The following is a 16501-nucleotide window of genomic DNA, read 5'->3' on the forward strand; positions in this document are numbered from 1 at the left end:
TTAGTCATCTACCAATACTTGGGTAAGATTCTACCATATTCTTAGTTGATTAGTCAGTATCTACCAATACTTGGGTAAGATTCTACCATATTCTAGTTGATTAGTCAGTATCTACCAATACTTGGGTAAGATTCTACCATATTCTTGTTGATTAGTCAGTATCTACCAATACTTGGGTAGATTCTACCATATTCTAGTTGATTAGTCAGTATCTACCAATACTTGGGTTAGATTCTACCATATTCTAGTTGATTAGTCAGTATCTACCAATACTTGGGTAAGATTCTACCATATTCTAGTTGATTAGTCAGTATCTACCAATACTTGGTGTTAGATTCTACCATATTCTTGTTGATTAGTCAGTATCTACCAATACTTGGGTAAGATTCTACCATATTCTAGTTGATTAGTCAGTATCTACCAATACTTGGGTAAGATTTTACCATATTCTTAGTTGTTTAGTCAGTATCTACCAATACTTGGGTAAGATTCTACCATATTCTTAGTTGATTAGTCAGTATCTACCAATACTTGGGTAAGATTCTACCATATTCTAGTTGATTAGTCAGTATCTACCAATACTTTAGTAAGATTCTACCATATTCTTAGTTGATTAGTCAGTATCTACCAATACTTGGGTAAGATTCTACCATATTCTAGTTGATTAGTCAGTATCTACCAATACTTGAGTAAGATTCTACCATATTCTTAGTTGATTAGTCAGTATCTACCAATACTTGGGTAAGATTCTACCATATTCTAGTTGATTAGTCAGTATCTGCCAATACTTAAATAAGATTCTATTTTATTCTTGTTTATTAGTCAGTATCTACCAATACTTGGGTAGATTCTACCATATTCTAGTTGATTAGTCAGTATCTACCAATACTTGGGTTAGATTCTACCATGTTCTAGTTGATCAGTCAGTATCTACCAATACGTGGGTAAGAATCTACCATGTTCTAGTTCATTAGTCTGTATCTACCAATACTGGTGTTAGATTCTACCTTATTCTTTTGATTAGTCAGTATCTACCAATACTTTGGTAAGATTCTACCATATTCTAGTTGATTAGACAGTATCTACCAATACTTGAGTAAGATTTTACCTTATTCCAGTTGTTTAGTCAGTATCTACCAATACTTGAGTAAGATTCTACCATATTATTAGTTGATTAGTTAGTATCTACCAATACTTGGGTAAGATTCTTCCTTTCTCAAGTTGATTAGTCAGTATCTACCAATACTTGGATTAGATTCTACCTTATTCTAGTTGATTATTCAGTATCTACCAATACTTGGGTTAGATTCTACCATATTCTAGTTGATTAGTCAGTATCTACCAATACTTGGGTTAGATTCTACCATATTCTAGTTGATTAGTCAGTATCTACCAATACTTGGGTAAGATTCTACCATATTCTAGTTGATTAGTCAGTATCTACCAATACTTGTGTTAGATTCTACCATATTCTTTTGATTAGTCAGTATCTACCAATACTTTGGTAAGATTCTACCATATTCTAGTTGATTAGTCAGTATCTACCAATACTTTGGTAAGATTCTACCATATTCTAGTTGATTAGTCAGTATCTACCAATACTTGGTAAGATTCTACCATATTCTTAGTTGATTAGTCAGTATCTACCAATACTTGGGTAAGATTCTACCATATTCTAGTTGATTAGTCAGTATCTACCAATACTTGGGTAAGATTCTACCATATTCTTAGTTGATTAGTCAGTATCTACCAATACTTGGGTAAGATTCTACCATATTCTAGTTGATTAGTCAGTATCTACCAATACTTGGGTAAGATTCTACCATATTCTTAGTTGATTAGTCAGTATCTACCAATACTTTGGTAAGATTCTACCATATTCTAGTTGATTAGTCAGTATCTACCAATACTTGGGTAAGATTCTACCATATTCTTAGTTGATTAGTCAGTATCTACCAATACTTGGGTAAGATTCTACCATATTCTAGTTGATTAGTCAGTATCTACCAATACTTGGGTAAGATTCTACCATATTCTAGTTGATTAGTCAGTATCTACCAATACTTACCAAGATTCTACTTTCTAGTTGATTAGTCATTCTACCAATATTCTTCTACCATATTCTAGTTGATTAGTCAGTATCTACCAATACTTGGGTTAGATTCTACCATATTCTAGTTGATTAGTCAGTATCTACCAATACTTGGGTTAGATTCTACCATATTCTAGTTGATTAGTCAGTATCTACCAATACTTGGGTTAGATTCTACCATATTCTAGTTGATTAGTCAGTATCTACCAATACTTGGGTAAGATTCTACCATATTCTAGTTGATTAGTCAGTATCTACCAATACTTGGGTAAGATTCTACCAAGATTCTATCCCAATATTCTACCATATTTTTGATTAGTCAGTATCTACCAATACTTGGGTAAGATTCTACCATATTCTAGTTGATTAGTCAGTATCTACCAATACTTGGGTTAGATTCTACCATATTCTAGTTGATTAGTCAGTATCTACCAATACTTGGGTAAGATTCTACCATATTCTTAGTTGATTAGTCAGTATCTACCAATACTTGGGTAAGATTCTACCATATTCTAGTTGATTAGTCAGTATCTACCAATACTTGGTAAGATTCTACCATATTCTTAGTTGATTAGTCAGTATCTACCAATACTTGGGTTAGATTCTACCATATTCTAGTTGATTAGTCAGTATCTACCAATACTTGGGTTAGATTCTACCATATTCTAGTTGATTAGTCAGTATCTACCAATACTTTGGTTAGATTCTACCATATTCTAGTTGATTAGTCAGTATCTACCAATACTTGGGTAAGATTCTACCATATTCTAGTTGATTAGTCAGTATCTACCAATACTTGAGTAAGATTCTACCATATTCTTAGTTGATTAGTCAGTATCTACCAATACTTGAGTAAGATTCTACCATATTCTTAGTTGATTAGTCAGTATCTACCAATACTTGGGTAAGATTCTACCATATTCTAGTTGATTAGTCAGTATCTACCAATACTTAAATAAGATTCTACCATATTCTTGTTGATTAGTCAGTATCTACCAATACTTGGGTAAGATTCTACCATATTCTAGTTGATTAGTCAGTATCTACCAATACTTGGGTTAGATTCTACCATATTCTAGTTGATTAGTCAGTATCTACCAATACTTGGGTAAGATTCTACCATATTCTTAGTTGATTAGTCAGTATCTACCAATACTTGGTAAGATTCTACCATATTCTTAGTTGATTAGTCAGTATCTACCAATACTTGGGTAAGATTCTACCATATTCTAGTTGATTAGTCAGTATCTACCAATACTTGGGTTAGATTCTACCATATTCTAGTTGATTAGTCAGTATCTACCAATACTTGGGTTAGATTCTACCATATTCTAGTTGATTAGTCAGTATCTACCAATACTTGTTAGATTCTACCATATTCTTAGTTGATTAGTCAGTATCTACCAATACTTGAGTAAGATTCTACCATATTCTTAGTTGATTAGTCAGTATCTACCAATACTTGTGTAAGATTCTACCATATTCTAGTTGATTAGTCAGTATCTACCAATACTTGAGTTAGATTCTACCATATTCTTAGTTGATTAGTCAGTATCTACCAATACTTGGGTTAGATTCTACCATATTCTAGTTGATTAGTCAGTATCTACCAATACTTGGGTAAGATTCTACCATATTCTTAGTTGATTAGTCAGTATCTACCAATACTTTGGTAAGATTCTACCATATTCTAGTTGATTAGTCAGTATCTACCAATACTTTGGTAAGATTCTACCATATTCTAGTTGATTAGTCAGTATCTACCAATACTTTGGTAAGATTCTACCATATTCTTAGTTGATTAGTCAGTATCTACCAATACTTGGGTAAGATTCTACCATATTCTTAGTTGATTAGTCAGTATCTACCAATACTTGGGTAAGATTCTACCATATTCTAGTTGATTAGTCAGTATCTACCAATACTTTGGTAAGATTTTACCATGTTTTTGTTGATCAGTCAGTATCTACCAATACTTGGGTTAGATTCTATTATATTCTAGTTGATTAGTCAGTATATACCAATACTTGGGTTAGATTCTACCATATTCTTAGTTGATTAGTCAGTATCTACCAATACTTGGGTAAGATTCTACCATATTCTAGTTGATTAGTCAGTATCTACCAATACTTGGTGTTAGATTCTACCATATTCTTGTTTGATTAGTCAGTATCTACCAATACTTGAGTAAGATTTTACCTTATTTCAGTTCATTAGTCAGTATCTACCAATACTTGGGTAAGATTCTACCATATTCTTAGTTGATTAGTCAGTATCTACCAATACTTGGGTAAGATTCTACCATATTCTAGTTGATTAGTCAGTATCTACCAATACTTGGGTAAGATTCTACCATATTCTAGTTGATTAGTCAGTATCTACCAATACTTGGGTTAGATTCTACCATATTCTAGTTGATTAGTCAGTATCTACCAATATTTGGGTAAGATTCTACCATATTCTAGTTGATTAGTCAGTATCTACCAATACTTGAGTAAGATTCTACCATATTCTAGTTGATTAGCCAGTATCTTCCAATGTTTAAGCAAGATTTTACCATATTCTTAGTTGATTAGTCAGTATCTACCAATATTTCAGTAAGATTCTACCTTATTCTAGTTGATTAGTCAGTATGTACAAATACTTGAGTAAGATTCTACGATATTCTTTGTTGATTAGTCAGTATCTACCAATACTTGGGTAAGATTCTACCATATTCTAGTTGATTAGTCAGTATCTGCCAATACTTAAATAAGATTCTATTTTATTCTTGTTTATTAGTCAGTATCTACCAATACTTGGGTAGATTCTACCATATTCTAGTTGATTAGTCAGTATCTACCAATACTTGGGTTAGATTCTACCATGTTCTAGTTGATCAGTCAGTATCTACCAATACGTGGGTAAGAATCTACCATGTTCTAGTTCATTAGTCTGTATCTACCAATACTGGTGTTAGATTCTACCTTATTCTTTTGATTAGTCAGTATCTACCAATACTTTGGTAAGATTCTACCATATTCTAGTTGATTAGACAGTATCTACCAATACTTGAGTAAGATTTTACCTTATTCCAGTTGTTTAGTCAGTATCTACCAATACTTGGTAAGATTCTACCATATTATTAGTTGATTAGTTAGTATCTACCAATACTTGGGTAAGATTCTTCCTTTCTCAAGTTGATTAGTCAGTATCTACCAATACTTGGATTAGATTCTACCTTATTCTAGTTGATTAGTCAGTATCTACCAATACTTGGGTTAGATTCTACCATATTCTAGTTGATTAGTCAGTATCTACCAATACTTGGGTTAGATTCTACCATATTCTAGTTGATTAGTCAGTATCTACCAATACTTGGGTAGATTCTACCATATTCTAGTTCATTAGTCTGTATCTACCAATACTGGTGTTAGATTCTACCTTATTCTTTTGATTAGTCAGTATCTACCAATACTTTGGTAAGATTCTACCATATTCTAGTTGATTAGTCAGTATCTACCAATACTTTAGTAAGATTTTACCTTATTCCAGTTGTTTAGTCAGTATCTACCAATACTTGAGTAAGATTCTACCATATTATTAGTTGATTAGTTAGTATCTACCAATACTTGGGTAAGATTCTACCATATTCTAGTTGATTAGTCAGTATCTACCAATACTTGGGTAAGATTCTACCATATTCTAGTTGATTAGTCAGTATCTACCAATACTTGGGTAAGATTCTACCATATTCTTGTTGATTAGTCAGTATCTACCAATACTTGGGTAGATTCTACCATATTCTAGTTGATTAGTCAGTATCTACCAATACTTGGGTTGAAGATTCTACCATATTCTAGTTGATTAGTCAGTATCTACCAATACTTGGGTTAGATTCTACCATATTCTAGTTGATTAGTCAGTATCTACCAATACTTGGGTAAGATTCTACCATATTCTAGTTGATTAGTCAGTATCTACCAATACTTGAGTAAGATTCTACCATATTCTTAGTTGATTAGTCAGTATCTACCAATACTTGGGTAAGATTCTACCATATTCTTGTTGATTAGTCAGTATCTACCAATACTTGGGTAAGATTCTACCATATTCTTAGTTGATTAGTCAGTATCTACCAATACTTGGGTAAGATTCTACCATATTCTTAGTTGATTAGTCAGTATCTACCAATACTTGGGTTAGATTCTACCATATTCTAGTTGATTAGTCAGTATCTACCAATACTTTGGTTAGATGTTAGATTCTACCATATTCTAGTTGATTAGTCAGTATCTACCAATACTTTGGTTAGATTCTACCATATTCTTAGTTGATTAGTCAGTATCTACCAATACTTGGGTAAGATTCTACCATATTCTAGTTGATTAGTCAGTATCTACCAATACTTGAGAAAGATTCTACCATATTCTTAGTTGATTAGTCAGTATCTACCAATACTTGGTAAGATTCTGCCATATTTTTAGTGTATTAGTTACTATATACCAATACTTGTGTAAGATTCTACCATATTCTAGTTGATTAGTCAGTATCTACCAATACTTGGGTTAGATTCTTCCTTATTCTACTTTATTAGTCAGTATCTACCAATACTTGGGTTAGATTTTACTATGTTTTTGTTGATCAGTCAGTATCTACCAATACTTGAGTAAGATTCTACCATATTCTAGTTGATTAGCCAGTATCTTCCAATGTTTAAGCAAGATTTTACCATATTCTTAGTTGATTAGTCAGTATCTACCAATATTTGGTAAGATTCTACCTTATTCTAGTTGATTAGTCAGTATCTACCAATACTTGAGTAAGATTCTACGATATTCTTTGTTGATTAATCAGTATCTACCAATACTTGGGTAAGATTCTACCATATTCTAGTTGATTAGTCAGTATCTGCCAATACTTAAATAAGATTCTATATTATTCTTGTTTATTAGTCAGTATCTACCAATACTTGGGTAGATTCTACCATATTCTAGTTGATTAGTCAGTATCTACCAATACTTGGGTTAGATTCTACCATATTCTAGTTGATCAGTCAGTATCTACCAATACGTGGGTAAGAATCTACCATGTTCTAGTTCATTAGTCTGTATCTACCAATACTGGTGTTAGATTCTACCTTATTCTTTTGATTAGTCAGTATCTACCAATACTTTGGTAAGATTCTACCATATTCTAGTTGATTAGACAGTATCTACCAATACTTGAGTAAGATTTTACCTTATTCCAGTTGATTAGTCAGTATCTACCAATACTTGGTAAGATTCTACCATATTATTAGTTGATTAGTTAGTATCTACCAATACTTGGGTAAGATTCTTCCTTTCTCAAGTTGATTAGTCAGTATCTACCAATACTTGGATTAGATTCTACCTTATTCTAGTTGATTATTCAGTATCTACCAATACTTGGGTTAGATTCTACCATATTCTAGTTGATTAGTCAGTATCTACCAATACTTGGGTTAGATTCTACCATGTTCTAGTTGATCAGTCAGTATCTACCAATACCTGGGTAAGAATCTACCATGTTCTAGTTCATTAGTCTGTATCTACCAATACTGGTGTTAGATTCTACCTTATTCTTTTGATTAGTCAGTATCTACCAATACTTTGGTAAGATTCTACCATATTCTAGTTGATTAGTCAGTATCTACCAATACTTTAGTAAGATTTTACCTTATTCTAGTTGTTTAGTCAGTATCTACCAATACTTGAGTAAGATTCTACCATATTCTTAGTTGATTAGTCAGTATCTACCAATACTTGGGTAAGATTCTACCATATTCTAGTTGATTAGTCAGTATCTACCAATACTTAAATAAGATTCTATTTTATTCTTGTTTATTAGTCAGTATCTACCAATACTTGGGTTAGATTCTACCTTATTCTAGTTGATTATTCAGTATCTACCAATACTTGGGTTAGATTCTACCATATTCTAGTTGATTAGTCAGTATCTACCAATACTTGGGTTAGATTCTACCATATTCTAGTTGATTAGTCAGTATCTACCAATACTTGGGTAAGATTCTACCATATTCTAGTTGATTAGTCAGTATCTACCAATACTGGTGTTAGATTCTACCTTATTCTTTTGATTAGTCAGTATCTACCAATACTTGGGTAAGATTCTACCATATTCTAGTTGATTAGTCATTATTTTCCAATACTTGGGTTAAATTCTAACTTATTCTAGTTGATTAGTCAGTATCTACCAATACTTTGGTTAGATTCTACCATATTCTAGTTGATTAGTCAGTATGTACCAATACTTGAGAAATATTCTACCATATTCTTAGTTGATTAGTCAGTATCTACCAATACTAGAGAAATATTCTACCATATTCTTAGTTGATTAGTCAGTATCTACCAATACTTAAGATTCTACCACATTCTAAATGATTATTCAGTATCTACCAAAACTTGAGTTTCGATTCTACCATATTCTTAGTTGATTAGTCAGTATCTACCAATACTTGGGTTAGATTCTACCATATTCTAGTTGCTTAGTCAGTATCTACCAATACTTGAGTAAGATTCTACCATATTCTTAGTTGATTAACCAGTATCTACCAATACTTTGGTAAGATTCTTCCATATTCTAGTTGATTAGTCAGTATCTACCAATACTTTGGTAAGATTCTACCATATTCTAGTTGATTAGACAGTATCTACCAATACTTTAGTAAGATTTTACCTTATTCCAGTTGTTTAGTCAGTATCTACCAATACTTGAGTAAGATTCTACCATATTATTAGTTGATTAGTTAGTATCTACCAATACTTGGGTAAGATTCTACCATATTCTAGTTGATTAGTCAGTATCTGCCAATACTTAAATAAGATTCTATTTTATTCTTGTTTATTAGTCAGTATCTACCAATACTTGGGTAGATTCTACCATATTCTAGTTGATTAGTCAGTATCTACCAATACTTGGGTTAGATTCTACCATGTATTAGTTGATCAGTCATTATCTACCAATACGTGGGTAAGAATCTACCATGTTCTTGTTCATTAGTCTGTATCTACCAATACTGGTGTTAGATTCTACCTTATTCTTGTTGATTAGTCAGTATCTACCAATACTTGAGTAAGATTTTACCTTATTTCAGTTCATTAGTCAGTATCTACCAATACTTGGGAAAGATTTTACCATATTCTTATTTGTTTAGTCAGTATCTACCAATACTTAGGTAAGATTCTACCATATTCTAGTTGATTAGTCAGTATCTACCAATACTTGGGTTAGATTCTACCATATTCTAGTTGATTAGTCAGTATCTACCAATACTTGGGTTAGATTCTACCATATTCTAGTTGATTAGTCAGTATCTACCAATACTTGAGTAAGATTCTACCATATTCTTAGTTGATTAGTCAGTATCTACCAATACTTAGGTAAGATTCTACCATATTCTAGTTGCTTAGTCAGTATCTACCAATACTTGAGTAAGATTGTACCATATTCTTAGTTGATTAGTCAGTATCTACCAATACTTGGGTAAGATTCTACCATATTCTAGTTGATTAGTCAGTATCTACCAATACTTTGGTAAGATTTTACCATGTTTTTGTTGATCAGTCAGTATCTACCAATACTTGGGTTAGATTCTATTATATTCTAGTTGATTAGTCAGTATCTACCAATACTTGGGTTAGATTCTACCATATTCTAGTTGATTAGTCAGTATCTACCAATACTTTGGTTAGATTCTACCATATTCTAGTTGATTAGTCAGTATGTACCAATACTTGAGAAATATTCTACCATATTCTTAGTTGATTAGTCAGTATCTACCAATACTAGAGAAAGATTCTACCATATTCTTAGTTGATTAGTCAGTATCTACCAATACTTGGGTAAGATTCTACCATATTCTAGTTGATTATTCAGTATCTACCAATACTTGAGTTTCGATTCTACCATATTCTTAGTTGATTAGTCAGTATCTACCAATACTTTGGTAAGATTCTACCATATTCTAGTTGATTAGTCAGTATCTACCAATACTTGGGTTAGATTTTACCATGTTTTTGTTGATTAGTCAGTATCTACCAATACTTGGGTAAGATTCTACGATATTCTTTGTTGATTAGTCAGTATCTGCCAATACTTAAATAAGATTCTATTTTATTCTTGTTTATTAGTCAGTATCTTTCAATACTTAGGTAGATTCTACCATATTCTAGTTGATTAGTCAGTATCTACCAATACTTGGGTTAGATTCTACCATATTCTAGTTGATTAGTCAGTATCTACCAATACTTGGGTAAGATTCTACCATATTCTAGTTGATTAGTCTGTATCTACCAATACTGGTGTTAGATTCTACCTTATTCTTTTGATTAGTCAGTATCTACCAATACTTTGGTAAGATTCTACCATATTCTAGTTGATTAGTCAGTATCTACCAATACTTGAGTAAGATTTTACCATATTCTTAGTTGATTAGTCAGTATCTACCAATACTTGAGTAAGATTCTACCATATTATTAGTTGATTAGTCAGTATCTACCAATACTTGGGTAAGATTCTACCTATTCTAGTTGATTAGTCAGTATCTACCAATACTTGGATAAGATTCTACCTTATTCTAGTTGATTATTCAGTATCTACCAATACTTGGGTTAGATTCTACCATATTCTAGTTGATTAGTCAGTATCTACCAATACTTGGGTTAGATTCTACCATATTCTAGTTGATTAGTCAGTATCTACCAATACTTGGGTAAGATTCTACCATATTCTAGTTGATTAGTCTGTATCTACCAATACTTGTGTTAGATTCTACCATATTCTTTTGATTAGTCAGTATCTACCAATACTTTGGTAAGATTCTACCATATTCTAGTTGATTAGTCAGTATCTACCAATACTTTAGTAAGATTTTACCTTATTCTTAGTTGATTAGTCAGTATCTACCAATACTTGGTAAGATTCTACCATATTCTTAGTTGATTAGTCAGTATCTACCAATACTTGGGTAAGATTCTATTTTTCTCAAGTTGATTAGTCAGTATCTACCAATACTTGGGTTAGATTCTACCATATTCTAGTTGATTAGTCAGTATCTACCAATACTTGGGTTAGATTCTACCATATTTTAGTTGATTAGTCAGTATCTACCAATACTTGGGTAAGATTCTACCATATTCTTAGTTGATTAGTCAGTATCTACCAATACTTGGATAGATTTTACCATATTCTTAGTTGATTAGTCAGTATCTACCAATACTTGAGTAAGATTCTACCATATTCTTAGTTGATTAGTCAGTATCTACCAATACTTGGGTAAGATTCTACCATATTCTAGTTGATTAGTCAGTATCTACCAATTCTTGGGTTAGATTCTACCATATTCTAGTTGATTAGTCAGTATCTACCAATACTTTGGTTAGATTCTACCATATTCTTAGTTGATTAGTCAGTATCTACCAATACTTGAGTAAGATTCTACCATATTCTAGTTGATTAGTCAGTATCTACCAATACTTGAGAAAGATTCTACCATATTCTTAGTTGATTAGTCAGTATCTACCAATACTTGGGTAAGATTCTACCATATTCTAGTTGATTAGTCAGTATCTACCAATACTTTGGTTAGATTCTACCATATTCTAGTTTCTTAGTCAGTATCTAAAATAATTTGTTAGATTCTACCATATTCTAGTTGATTAACCAGTATCTTCCAATACTTGAGCAAGATTTTACCATATTCTAGTTGATTAGTCAGTATCTACCAATACTTGAGTAAGATTCTACCTCATTCTAGTTGATTAGTCAGTATCTACCAATACTTGTGTTAGATTTTACCATATTCTAGTTGATTAGTCAGAATCTACGAATTCTTTGGTTAGATTCTACCATATTCTAGTTGCTTAGTCAGTATCTAAAAATAATTTGGTTAGATTCTACCATATTCTAGTTTATTAACCAGTATCTTCCAATGCTTGAGCAAGATTTTACCATATTCTCAGTTGATTAGTCAGTATGTACCAATACTTGAGTTAAATTCTACCATATTCTAATTGATTAGTCAGTATCTGCCAATACTTAAATAAGATTCTATTTTTCTCTTGTTTATTAGTCAGTATCTACCAATACTTGGGTAGATTCTACCATATTCTAGTTGATTAGTCAGTATCTACCAATACTTGGGTTAGATTCTACCATATTTTAGTTGATTAGTCAGTATCTACCAATACTTGAGTAAGGTACTACCATATTCTTAGTTCATTAACCAGTATCTACCAATATGTTGGTAAGATTCTACCTTATTCAAGTTGATTAGTCAGTATCTACCAATACTTGGGTTAGATTCTACCATATTTTAGTTGCTTAGTCAGTATCTACCAATACTTGAGTAAGATTCTACCATATTCTTAGTTGATTAGCCAGTATCTACCAATACTTAAATACGATTTTACCATATTCTTAGTTGATTATTCAGTATCTGCCAATATTTGAGTAAGATTCTACCATATTCTTAGTTGATTAGTCATTATCTGCCAATACTTGAGAAAGATTCTACCATATTATTAGTTGATTAGTCGGTATCTGCCAATACTTGAGTAAGGTTCTGCCATATTTTTTAGTGTATTAATTACTATCTACCAATACTTGTGTAAGATTCTACCATATTCTAGTTGATTAGTCAGTATCTGCCATACTTGATGAAGATTCTACCATTTTCTTAGTTGATTAGTCAGTATCTACCAATACTTGAGTAAGATTCTACCTGATTCTAGTTGATTATTTAGTATCTACCAATACTTGGGTTAGATTTTACCATATTCTAGTTGATTAGTCAGTATCTACCAATTCTTGGGTTAGATTCTACCATATTCTAGTTTCTTAGTCAGTATCTAAAAATAATTTGGTTAGATTCTACCATATTCTAGTTGATTAACCAGTATCTTCCAATGCTTGAGCAAGATTTTACCATGTTCTTAGTTGATTAGTCAGTATCTACCAATACTTGAGTAAGATTCTACCATATTCTAATTGATTAGTCAGTATCTGCCAATACTTAAATAAGATTCTATTTTTCTCTTGTTTATTAGTCAGTATCTACCAATACTTGGGTAGATTCTACCATATTCTAGTTGATTAGTCAGTATCTACCAATACTTGGGTTAGATTCTACCATATTTTAGTTGCTTAGTCAGTATCTACCAATACTTGAGTAAGATTCTACCATATTCTTAGTTGATTAGTCAGTATCTACCAATACTTGGGTAAGATTCTACCATATTCTAGTTGATTAGTCAGTATCTACCAATATTTGGGTAAGATTCTACCATATTCTAGTTGATTAGTCAGTATCTACCAATACTTGGGTTAGATTCTACCATATTCTAGTTGATTAGTCAGTATCTACCAATTCTAGATTCTGATTGATTAGTAGTATGTACCAATACTTGAGAAATATTCTACCATATTTTAGTTGATTAGTCAGTATCTACCAATACTTGAGAAATATTCTACCATATTCTTAGTTGATTATTTAGTATCTACCAATACTTGGGTTAGATTTTACCATATTCTAGTTGATTAGTCAGTATCTACCAATTCTTTGGTTAGATTCTACCATATTCTAGTTTCTTAGTCAGTATCTAAAAATAATTTGGTTAGATTCTACCATATTCTAGTTGATTAACCAGTATCTTCCAATGCTTTAGCAAGATTTTACCATGTTCTTAGTTGATTAGTCAGTATCTACCAATACTTGAGTAAGATTCTACCTTATTCTAGTTGATTAGTCAGTATGTACCAATACTTGAGTAAGATTCTACCATATTCTAATTGATTAGTCAGTATCTGCCAATACTTAAATAAGATTCTATTTTTCTCTTGTTTATTAGTCAGTATCTACCAATACTTGGGTAGATTCTACCATATTCTAGTTGATTAGTCAGTATCTACCAGTACTTGGGTTATATTCTACGATATTTTAGTTGTTTAGTCAGTATCTACCAATACTTGAGTAAGGTTCTACCATATTCTTAGTTCATTAACCAGTATCTACCAATATGTTGGTAAGATTCTACCTTATTCAAGTTGATTAGTCAGTATCTACCAATACTTGGGTTAGATTCTACCATATTTTAGTTGCAGTCATATCTACCAATACTTGGGTTAGATTCTACCATATTCTTAGTTGATTAGCCAGTATCTACCAATACTTGAGTAAGATTTTACCATATTCTTTGTTGATTAGTCAGTATCTGCCAATATTTGAGTAAGATTCTACCATATTCTTAGTTGATTAGTCAGTATCTATCAATAGTTGGGTAAGATTCTACCATATTCTAGTTGATTAGTCAGTATCTACCAATACTTGGGTTAGATTCTAACTTATTGTAGTTGATTAGTCAGTATCTACCAATACTTGTGTTAGATTCTACCGTATTTTATTTGATTAGTCAGTATGTACCAATACTTGAGAAATATTCTACCATATTCTTAGTTGATTAGTCAGTATCTACCAATACTTGAGAAATATTCTACCATATTTTTAGTTGATTAGTCAGTATCTTCCAATACTTGAGTAAGATTCTACCATATTCTTAGTTGATTAGTCAGAATCTATCAATATTTGGGTAAGATTCTACCATATTCTAGTTTATTAGTCAGTATCTACGAATACTTGGGTTAGATTCTACCTTATTATAGTTGATTATTCATTATCTACCAATACTTGGGTTAGATTCTACCATATTCTAGTTGCTTAGTCAGTATCTTCCAATACTTGGGTAAAATTCTACCATATTCTTATTTTATTAGTCAGTATATACCAATACTTGAGTAAGATTCTACCTTATTCTTGTTGATTATTCAGTATCTACCAATACTTGGGTTAGATTCTACCATATTTTAGTTGATTAGTCAGTATCTACCAGTTTTTGGGTAGGATTTTACCATTTTCTTAGTTGATTAGTCAGTATCTGCCAATACTTGAGAAATATTCTACAATATTCTGGTCTATTTGTCAGTATCTACCAATACTTGAGTGAGTTTCCACCATATTTTTAGTTGATTAGTCATTATCTGCCAATACTTGAGAAAGATTCTACCATATTATTAGTTGATTAGTCAGTATCTGCCAATACTTGAGTAAGATTCTACGATATTTTGAGTTTATTAGTCAGTATCTACCAATACTTGAGTAAGATTCTACCATATTCGTAGTTGATTAGTCCGTATCTACCAATGCTTGAGTAAGATTTTTTCTCATTCTAGTTGATTAGTCAGTATCTACCAATACTTGGGTTAGAATTAATATTTTTTATCTTTAAATCATTATTTGTTTTCCTGGGCTTTCTTTTCTTATCTAGATTGTGCACCAGTAAGTTGGTCGCATATTTTATGTCGTTACAATTTACTTTCCTTTCTGCGACCGTAAATAAACAAACTTATAGTAAACAAAATAAGCGTGTGATACATTTACAAAATAGAGTCTAAATACTGTTCTCATAAGTATTTTAGGTAAACCTCGGAATCGTTGAATATTCACACCAGATAATTTTACCTTGCATGGCGAATTATTTTAATTCTGACCAATATATATTTTATCCTCTGTGCTGCCATCTAGTGCGTTGAAATCTAACAGTACTCACAATACCCTGCTTTTATATTTTGATTGCGTGTAGCGTCAATTCTTTCTGCTGGGTTAAAGAAAGAAAACAGATAAATATAAAAAATGACTCACTCGGAATGGTTTACGCATTGAAGCACTTACGTACATACACGTACACTTGAAGAAAATCCAATAGAATTCATAGCATAATTCATTCTATTTTTCCTTTATTTGAGCACCATGAAAACATCAATTTCATGAACACAAAGAACGCACTTTAATTACGTATGGATACGAGCAGTAAAAACAGCTGATACATGTATTAAAACACAAAACAAATAACGTTTTGCCCTCCTTAGGTCATCAGCAGGTTAAGAATGATATTTGAAAAAGTGACCGTATTGATCACGAGTTGTGGAGATAACAGATATAATAGGATTAATATCTACCTGATGATGTCCTAAGGAGGTCTAAACATTATTTGTTTTGATGTTTTAAATCAAAGTTTTACTATACATATCAACCGTCTCTGTTATATATGTAAGACAATCATTTTAAAAGGGTCGATTTGTTTGTTTGTTTGTTTGTTTGTTTGTTTTTCAATTTCGCACAAACCTACTCGAGGGCTATCTGCGCTAGCCGTCCCTAATTTAGCAGTGTAAGACTAGAGGGAAGGCAACTAGTCATCACCACTCACCGCCAAATCTTGGGCTACTCTTTTACCAACGAATAGTGGGATTGACCGTACCATTATAATGCCCCCACGGCTGAAAGGACGAGCATGTTTGGCGCGATGGGGATGCGAACCCGCGCCCCTCAGATTA

General features: G+C 31.8%; 1 protein-coding gene across 1 annotated transcript in view; it reads left to right on the top strand.

Annotated features, from left to right (window-relative positions):
* LOC143252170 (uncharacterized) overlaps positions 1-16501 on the top strand; it is a 239289-nt gene that overhangs the window by 119251 nt on the left and 103537 nt on the right. The window lies entirely within an intron of this gene.

The sequence above is a fragment of the Tachypleus tridentatus genome, chromosome 6 (genome assembly GCF_004210375.1).
Source record: "Tachypleus tridentatus isolate NWPU-2018 chromosome 6, ASM421037v1, whole genome shotgun sequence".
NCBI lineage: Eukaryota > Metazoa > Arthropoda > Merostomata > Xiphosura > Limulidae > Tachypleus > Tachypleus tridentatus.